Source organism: Lytechinus pictus, chromosome 2 (genome assembly GCF_037042905.1).
Source record: "Lytechinus pictus isolate F3 Inbred chromosome 2, Lp3.0, whole genome shotgun sequence".
NCBI lineage: Eukaryota > Metazoa > Echinodermata > Echinoidea > Temnopleuroida > Toxopneustidae > Lytechinus > Lytechinus pictus.
This window is the reverse complement of record NC_087246.1, coordinates 45,479,768-45,489,193: the sequence shown is the minus strand read 5'-3', so window position 1 is coordinate 45,489,193 and position 9,426 is coordinate 45,479,768.

The following is a 9,426-nucleotide window of genomic DNA, read 5'->3' as shown; positions in this document are numbered from 1 at the left end:
GACACTTTGCCGGACGAGAAACGTCACAAGTCTCTTGCCAGTTGTAAAGAAGGAGAGAGAGAGATTTCCCTTTCCGATCGTCGTTCATTCATAGAGAGATGAGACGCCGGAGGACTCACATCATGTACATGTTCTGGCTATAGGAAGAGAAGAGTAAACCTTAACATTCAACAGTTGAGTCAGAAATCCAGATATCAGATCTTCTACCGAATTATCGAAATAGATTTCAACACTTTGACTGCAACTACTTTAAGATTGAAAATATTACATCTGTATCCGTATCATCTAGGGAATGTGTTCAACTGTTACTGGGTTCCAGAGCTGAGTTCTACCATTTAAATTGTGAGGTTTCGAAACAAGTTGGAGAATGTTTATGCTTTAAAGAAACTTATCTTCTTTTGGATTTGGATGACGATTAATAGGTATTGGTCAATCGGTAGGAGACATTTGTAGCAGATGAGCTGCAAATTTTCAAAGGATTTAAACTGGTAGTAGCCGTTTGGAAGTTTTACTATTCTTCGGTCCAAGAAATATCCTATAAATAATATCAGGTAAGTGTTTTAATGAATGTTAATGAAAACCACTTAAAATACAACTGGTCAATCTCCACACTTGCAGGAAATATAATTTGCTTTATAAATATTTAGCATTTTCTCACAATATTCTATTTAAAGTTACCATTTTATTCAATCTGACAATTGCTTATTGTCGTGATTAAGTTAATTTAGTACGTGTATTTCTTGTTTGTAATGTGTTCCTTGTATACTTCATTTGGCCGTCTACAGATAATTTAGTAAACAATAACTCACTTTTATTGACTAATATAGTTATTGTGTTTAATTTTGATAACAAGTTGCGATGGCGGCAATGGAAATGTATACATATTAATTTTCCTTTATTTTCCATTTTGATGGAAATTTGGGAATGAAATATATCATCAATTTACGGTATGATTTTTGGAAAACGAATTTCTAAATCAACAAAAAATATGAACGTAAATATTTCTCATTAGATATAAACACAACATCCATTCTCAACATTTTGTATTCATTTGCCAATTTCAATGTAAGCCCACACAATCTTCAGCTTGAACCTTTGTACAAAAATATTAGGTTTTACCATGTTTTCTGCAGTGCTGAATCACAGTTTAACCCATAAGTAACGTTTCAAAAGAATTAGATGACTAACATATCACCGAGTGTAAATCGAATAATATCAAAACTTTTTTGCAAACAAATTGATAAAATTATTTAGATAATTATGACGTACTTTGTCATCGAAGTATAGTGATAAGTATACTCGGGAAAATTCTTGTTGCAAATCGTGCTCTAAAATTGGCGCGACGCGGATTTTGGCTGTTTGAGAATGGATTTATCCTACAAAAATCGACGTGCAATGACTATTAGTATGATAAGTATGCTATGTGTCTTTCTTTCTAACTATAACAATTTGTACCTCTTAATTCGAATTTTTGACATGTCTGATAGTGGATATTGACCCTCCTGCCACAAGTTTTTCTAGAGCATAGCGGTGAGCAGTTACTGATATATATTTTTTTTAATTTAAATACATAGTGATTATGACAATCACTGCTTCGACGTTTTCATCACATGGAGATCATGAAGATAGCAAAGGCGTTCTCATTACATACCGTTAGAAGAAAAAAAAACAGTCGATTTTACAGAAGAAAAATAAACAAACAAACAGATTTTACAAAAATGAATAACCAAATCATTTTGTAAATTGTTATAACAGGAAAGATTTTGTACAATTTTTCTATAATTTTACAGAACAGGTCTGTTTAAAAAAGAAGGGGGGGTGCAGTTTTATTAAAATAAATTTGTAAACTGTATACATGTATCTCTCTGTCTTATCTCTCCCTCTCTCATACACAAAAGGATGCTAAAAGTACACATACACACGCACCTTCCCCACCCCCCCCCCCCCTTCTCTCTCTAATTTCCCCTTCTGCTCTCGTTATCTCTGTAGTCCTGTATTTTTTGTTATTAGTAATATTATTACTAATAATATTAAATGTTCACTTTAGAATTCCACGCCCCCTTTACCTATCGTCCTTGTTATACTCCTACTACCGAACATACTATTACTAATATGTCTTCGCATTTATTTGCTTACCAAAAAACTCTTATGTTTTGATTAGCAAGCAAGCTTATCGAGTAAATGTCTTTAATTTCTTCGTCCATTTAACACGAGGTGTTTATATTTCCTCATATCGTTGGACTTTATCACCAATGATGTCAAAGTGCTTTACAAATGCCAAATTCTAGTTCACAAAAATGATCGTTAATGTATTTTGTGAGGCCATATTTGGTACCTTAGCTTGATCGAGAATTTTATTCGCCATCAAGTTTTTTCAAGCCTAAAAAATAGAAAAATATACGAGTGGCGGGAGATTTATAGTAGAATTGTTTGGTTCCTGCATTCGAGGACTATTAACACATTCCCAAATGCTCTGATCTTACTGTCGGACTTCTTAACATAATCCCTCCCTCAATTCTTCCTTCCAAGTATCAATTTCGCCAGTGACTTGAGGCCAAGGATTTTAGGTCAGCTTAAGCCGATCCCGAATGCGAAATGATTTATGATTACATTGGATTAGACCAAGCGCTCCAAACACTGCGAGACGTTGTTTCCGGAATAATAAGGTCTGTCGAACTCCTGAGGGTGCCAAAATAACCCCGAACTGGCGCACTTTCCCTTCGCCTTGACAATCTCTTTACTCAAAATCGGCGCCAGTTGCCGCATTTCTCAGTGGTCCCAAAGTCCTAACACTTTTCAGTGCGTTTGTGACGAAATTTGTGTGTGCGTATACGCGCCCACGAGCGATCGTAAACGGTGCTTGCCGTTTTGTGTTTCAGTGTGGGGATGCTGTGTTATTCATTACACGAAAACACAACCTTGAAAACAGGAAGCGTTCGAAATGAAAAAAAGCTAATTAAAATTAACTTATTGTTATTACATGCATGACTTGTATTGATTTATCCAAGTGACATAAACAAAACACTATTATGAAGACTTTTGTTCAAAACTTTGTTTTGAGCCCTATTGACAGGAAAGATTTAGATATCGATAGTGAATAATAAATCAATATTATAGAGGTAATTTAAAGCATTTCGACATGGAGTACTTTAGTAAATCCATGCATGTATCACATTCATTTTTGTTTTCATCATTCAGATAACATGAATATATAAAAATTCATATTAACACCCCTGTACAGAGAGATGAGGGCGCTATTTACTTCGTGAACTGCTGCGTAGACTATTAATTCTGCATTGGATAATGATTAATTCATGTACATGTACATGTATACGGTTTCAGAGGCTCTTTAAAAAATTAGTGAAAAAGTTATTGATTTTACCACATTCATAGATCTATATTTCAATTTAGTTTTTCATATTTGTAACGAAGAAAGTATGGAATGGATAAATTGTCACCCTAACGAGAACGTCTAAATAATAATTGTAGTTTCATATTTTAAAAGAATCTACATAATCTTCCGTCAAAATATATTTCCTAGTTCTATTTTCATTAGGGTATCCACACGTTTTGTATATCAAATATACACAAACTTCTATAGCAAAGTGAGAAATTATAGCGTATTTCATTAATAATGCAAATTGTATCACTGCATGGCATTCTAATGCATAAAACACTCAAATTTATGCAAATCAATTTATGGAAAATACTCTAATTGATTATTTATTCATGTTTTATTAATTATAAATGACAAACTAAGATGGATAGTAGTCCGGTTCAGTTATAAAAACTGCTTTACAACGGACCCCTCCACCTTAAAAACAGATATAGAACCTAAACATGATAATACATACATACAAACGAAAATTCACGAAGTATAAGAAACGTTATTATCTATAAAATAAACATAGAAACAAAACAAACACAAAAACAAAAAGGAGGAAGGAATACCAGAACAGAGTTTATGTTATAATAAATGTTTACAGGCTCATCTAAATGATACCATATAATTTTTGTCCGGAGGTTTTGCGATAATTACAGAAGAAAAGAAATCATAGAAATGATCTTCAAAAATTGGAATGAACTTTTAACCTTTCAGGTATTGGGTTTCTGTTGTAAACGAGTGTCAAATCTATTGTATTTTCTTTCTCGATGATTCGCTCTAGTAGAGTATAAAGGTGAAGGCTGCATGAAATATTATGTGGTCTTCAAGGAAAATGAATTCAAGGGAGAAACAGAAATTAAGATTTGTTCCAATTTTGAAAGGTTTGGTCCAGCTTGTTTCAAGGGCAGGACATCATAACCAAAGGATAACACCTGGGTCCCGAAACAAAAAGATCAGAATATAATCGCTAAATGAAATGGCCTATCAAGGGTCATTGTTTCATGCGCATTTTGCTCAAAAGACTGAGTAGGAACCAATCAGAATTGTCCTTTCAAATTAGCGATTAATCACTAACCTTTGTGTTACGGAGGCCCAGATCAGATGTTTGTATGAGTGAGAATTGACGTGGTTGTCAAGAGAATATAGTATCTCTATCCCCTGAGGAGGCTAAAAAGAGAACTTGAACTCTTATGGTCAACTTACTCCTCAACAGATTTCCTTGATTGATGAAAAGAAGTAAGTCCATGTGCTAATAAGAAGACTGCCTTTTGTCTTTCCATGGTTTTCTCCATTAAATAACAGCCCTTGAGATAGAGTATCAACACGAATTCAAGAATACGACACAAGAATTAGTTTTCTTTGAAATTGATCAAACGACATTTGTGGTAGAAGTGTGCCGACATCGGCAGAATTTTAAACGGTGGCTATTAAAACGTTGTTTCTTACGACCTTTTACTATTCCTAGGGCGCGAAGTACATGACCTCCCGAGCCTGTTAACGTTTGGGACTGTTGTCGTTTTTATATTCATCTTAAAAATAGGGGCTCCGGCATGCAGTGAATTGATGATGAGGTTTTGTGGTGGACATTCTAAAAAGTGCACAATAGTGCATTCACATCGTAAAACAAAAAGTAGCGAAATGTATTTCTAAAAATGGAAAAGCATACAGAGTTGCAAGAATGGGCGAAAGGAGTATCAGGGGAGGAAATAGTTGAAGTATGGTTATAATATTAACCGCATCTAAAGTTCGAAAGTATTTTCCCCACGTTGCCAGTAAGTCATAATCATCTAAAGAAACAAAATTTACAATATTCTTTTTTTCCTTTCAAATTAATTTTATTTTAAAGTGGTACTTATGCACACATGCGCTCCAAAGGAATGAACGCAGTTCCGTAGCACCTGTATTACATAGAAAGGGAGTACCAATATCAAACAATCTTTGAGGAACCGCCCGCCTTGTCAATCATAATTCATTCTGTTACCGTGGAGACGTGTCGCTCCACTATACGCGGTGAAAATGGTAGAATCTCGGGGAAAGTGCAATGAACCTTTTGCAGATGAAATGACGTCGAGAACAATCTCCCAACGCAACGAGAGCATGTCATTACGAAACACTCGTATGTAATAGTTATGACGGTTCCAAAACCAAGCCAATACAGTCATGCCAGTTACATTGTCATTCCTTGCTCGCAATTTGATATCATATCAAACGCTCATGCATAAACATGATATGTATTTTGCCGCAATATGTTATATACAACTGCGGCCTAGATCGAAGCCAATGCACTTTTTTTCTCGTCTATCTCAGCAAAACGCCGATAAGTGCATATTGGGTGTGCATATATGTAGATGTATCTGTATAAACGGTAAAGGGTAGCAAACTTTACTTGAAAATCACTCGATGAATAGTTAAAATCATTTCATGGAATTATTACTTTTAAGACTTATGTTTTTTCAAAAAGTTTGACCTCTTTTCTTATCTCTCATGATCGTTAGGCCTTAGTCAAAAGACACATGGAAAGTCAACCGGAAAGAGAGCCTGTTAGTAGTAAACACACGAATATTAGAAGAGGACAAACACTGAATATAGGCCGGCCTTCTTGATTAATGGGAAAAATGCGGATAAACAGCAGTTAAACCATGCTGTTTATCCGCATTTTTCCCATTAATCAAGAGAAATATGTAAATTTGATTTTGATTGAGAAGAATTTGACTCTCGGTTACAACATAATAGTTATGGTACTGTCCAGGTGAATATAATTTGCTGCGCGCACGCACACACACACACACACACACACAAAACTAGAATAAGTACGAATATACGCGGTTTTGCCGGGGCGACACGATACACACAAGGCGCATTTCTCATAATAATGCATAAGATGGCAAAACGCAATCATAATAGGGGGAAAGATGGCTTTATTTTATTCGAGCATTAGAAGGGTAGCCCATTTATCGACTCTGGAAGTTATCCTCGCTTCCATTCAGGATAATTGTTACATACAAAGGCTTACATAGAGTGAGAACATGATTTTTGTACTCATGTCAAATCTATATTGGTGATGTTATTACAAATCACCTTCCGTTATGCCTTCAATCGCTAATAACAAATTCTCAATTGGGTTGGATGGATGGATCCAGTGAAGAATGAAAAACTTGAAGTGACCTCTTGGAAAAGTGCATAATTCGACATATGATTGGTTTTAAGGTCGATGAAAAATATACGAGCTATTTCATTTGTTCCCGGTTTTGTTGCAATTTTTTATTAACCTACCCAAGATATTGATATGTGACAGGGGGCTGTGCACCTGTTGAGTGGGAGTGATAAAATAGAGGGGGAAAGCAGAAAGAGGGGGGTGGGGTGGAGAGGGCAGGAGAGGAGGAAGGAGGGCGGAAGAGGGAGTCAGAATCGGGAATGCCTTGTTACAGTATAGCTCAGTATCAAATATTTTTTTATTTCTTCGTTTAGCTTATTTCACATTACAAAACATTACAAAAGACAAAAAAAATAACCGTTTGAAATGCAAATTAAATTCCTCTTCTTTATCGCATCCAAATTTACTCTCTAAAATGCAAGAGATCTAAAACTAATCCCGAAACATACTCCTCTCGGGCTGAGGCGAGCACTCCGTTTGCAAGCAGCTTTTGAGAGTGGATTTTAGAGTGAATACTTCTACTTCTAAAAAGTTCACTCAAGAAGGAGATAATATAATACACTCTACACTTTATAAGAATGTGTAATATCCACCCCCAAATCTATTAGCCCCGAGTATCACCCCAAATTAGCTCTTAGACTATTGCATTTCGAGAGTATGCTTCTTTTCTTTTTAGCCAATATTGAGGAATTCAAGAATACTAAAAATCAAAACGGTGCTCCAAGAAATCAGAAGAAAAATAGAGAGAGTAAATATTTCTTCACTGAACTCGGCCTGGAATTGTCACCCATGTCGAGTACCCGTGGGAGTTAAGCCGAAACTTCCGAATTGTGCCCGCTGCGGCGTTCGGTTCTTGAATGAAAACATCCGATTTTCTTTTTCTCCCTTCCCACTCCTCATTTTGACCGAACTGAATAAAATCTCGGCAGGCCTTCACACAAGCCATTTTTTTCTTCTTCTGTGTGCGAACAATACATACGAACAATGCCTATAGAATACGAAGCTCCCTCGTGATTCACATATGGCATTGACTTACGAAAATCTGTACGATGGCAAAAAAAATCATTTTGTTGATGAAAAATAAAGTTTGTCTCCAAATTGAAGCTCGAATTTCCAGCCTAAAATGGGTTTTATTACTACTTTGTTATCAATAGGTGGGGTCTTGGAGTAGGGCAGCTGCCATCTTTGTAAATATCCAAATCTTGATTGTGCCTATTTGTAAAGACGAAGGATATAAATAAAGTTGAAATGAAAGGAGCTAATTTTTCGCCAACCAAGCAGCGCCTTCCATGAACACGACAGGTGTTATGGTGAGTTGGTATTCGAACCAGGAATTCGAGCGACCCGATGGCGCCAGAATCCTTCTCGAACTCGTTTACAACAAACGATAAAATACAGACATACCATGTGACCATCATGTTATTTATATGTAAGGGCACGCGCTTTTATATTTTTAAATGTATTCCATATTTAACCTAGATAAATGTGTGGATCGAAGCTCAGAAATTTCTTCCAATCCAACGCGCAGGTGTTAATCACTTACGCGTGTATCTCTGCATTGGATCGTTAGTTTGTCTCCGAAAAACACTGATTTATCAAAATCTTTTGATCCGTCTGTTAATGGAAACTTTATGATATCACAGAACGGTAGATATACATCACTTACTTCAAAACTCGGGTTTCCGTCAATGTGCATTTAAAGGTAAGTTGGCTTACCTTTATCACTTAAGTCTTCCACCTAACGACCTTGCTCATATCGGGAGGGGCAAACACCCGCATGCAGTAGAGTGTGACGTAATAAAGATAATTCTGTGATGTCACCAAAGTCTGTTTGATGATATCGATTGTTAACCCATCATGATGATATAGCATGAAGCTATGATTCAGCTTTATATGATCATTATATGTGAGCACCCTTTTTTTCAGGTGTATACCAGAAATTAAGAAATCGACATCGGTTTCGGCGGTAATCAAGTAGAACGCCTATTTCGATTAGAAACTACAAATTTACGAGATTTAACGAGAATTAATCTCGTTGTGGATTCATCACGCATGATTCCCGCGTATTGAATTCCCACCCGCGCGTCACTTTGCCTCGGCCCGGTCACTTGGTATTTTTTTTTGCGTTGCGTGGGTGCTTCCCGCTAAGTCAAACACTACGATTTCGGTATAAGATTCCATTGATAATGACGTCAAAATAATTCCAGTAATCATTGCTACCAAAATAAATTATTATTGACAAGCTGGTTTTTTTTATAGGTTATAGCCGTATCTAATTTTCTACAAAAGCATAGTGACCTATCTGATAGGTCAATTCAAGAATGTTTTGAATTTCAGACATCTATTTTAATACCGAGAATAACTGTAAAACATGATTATATTCTATGATAATTTTAAGTATCAATGCTTCTCTTGACTACTTGAAAATTCAGTAGAGGCTTATATGACAGAAAACCAAAAGTTTCAGGCCTGTTTATAAATCTTACGCACACATTTTGTGTCCTTTACAAATTCAAGCAGTGCCAAAGACTTGCCAGACATAGCAACGAATAATGTATGCAAACTGGATTCCAAACATTGGACTTCATTTTTAGCCATATGTGTTACCGAGCAGGCCGATATAGGTCACTGGATACCAAACATGCACATGCACAGGTTGCAAGTCTACTTAAAAGCATATTACGTCAGCGAACATCGAACTTATTCGAATTTGTTTCCAAACCAATCTCAGGAATCAACTTTTTGTTCGGCCTTGCGTTGATCTGTTTTCGGTATGATCATTATTGTGTGTGAAAATACGACCTATTATCAACATGTCGGTATGGTTATGAAATAAAATAAAACAAAATGCTTGAAATATTAATAATTAGGCATTGATGACGACACA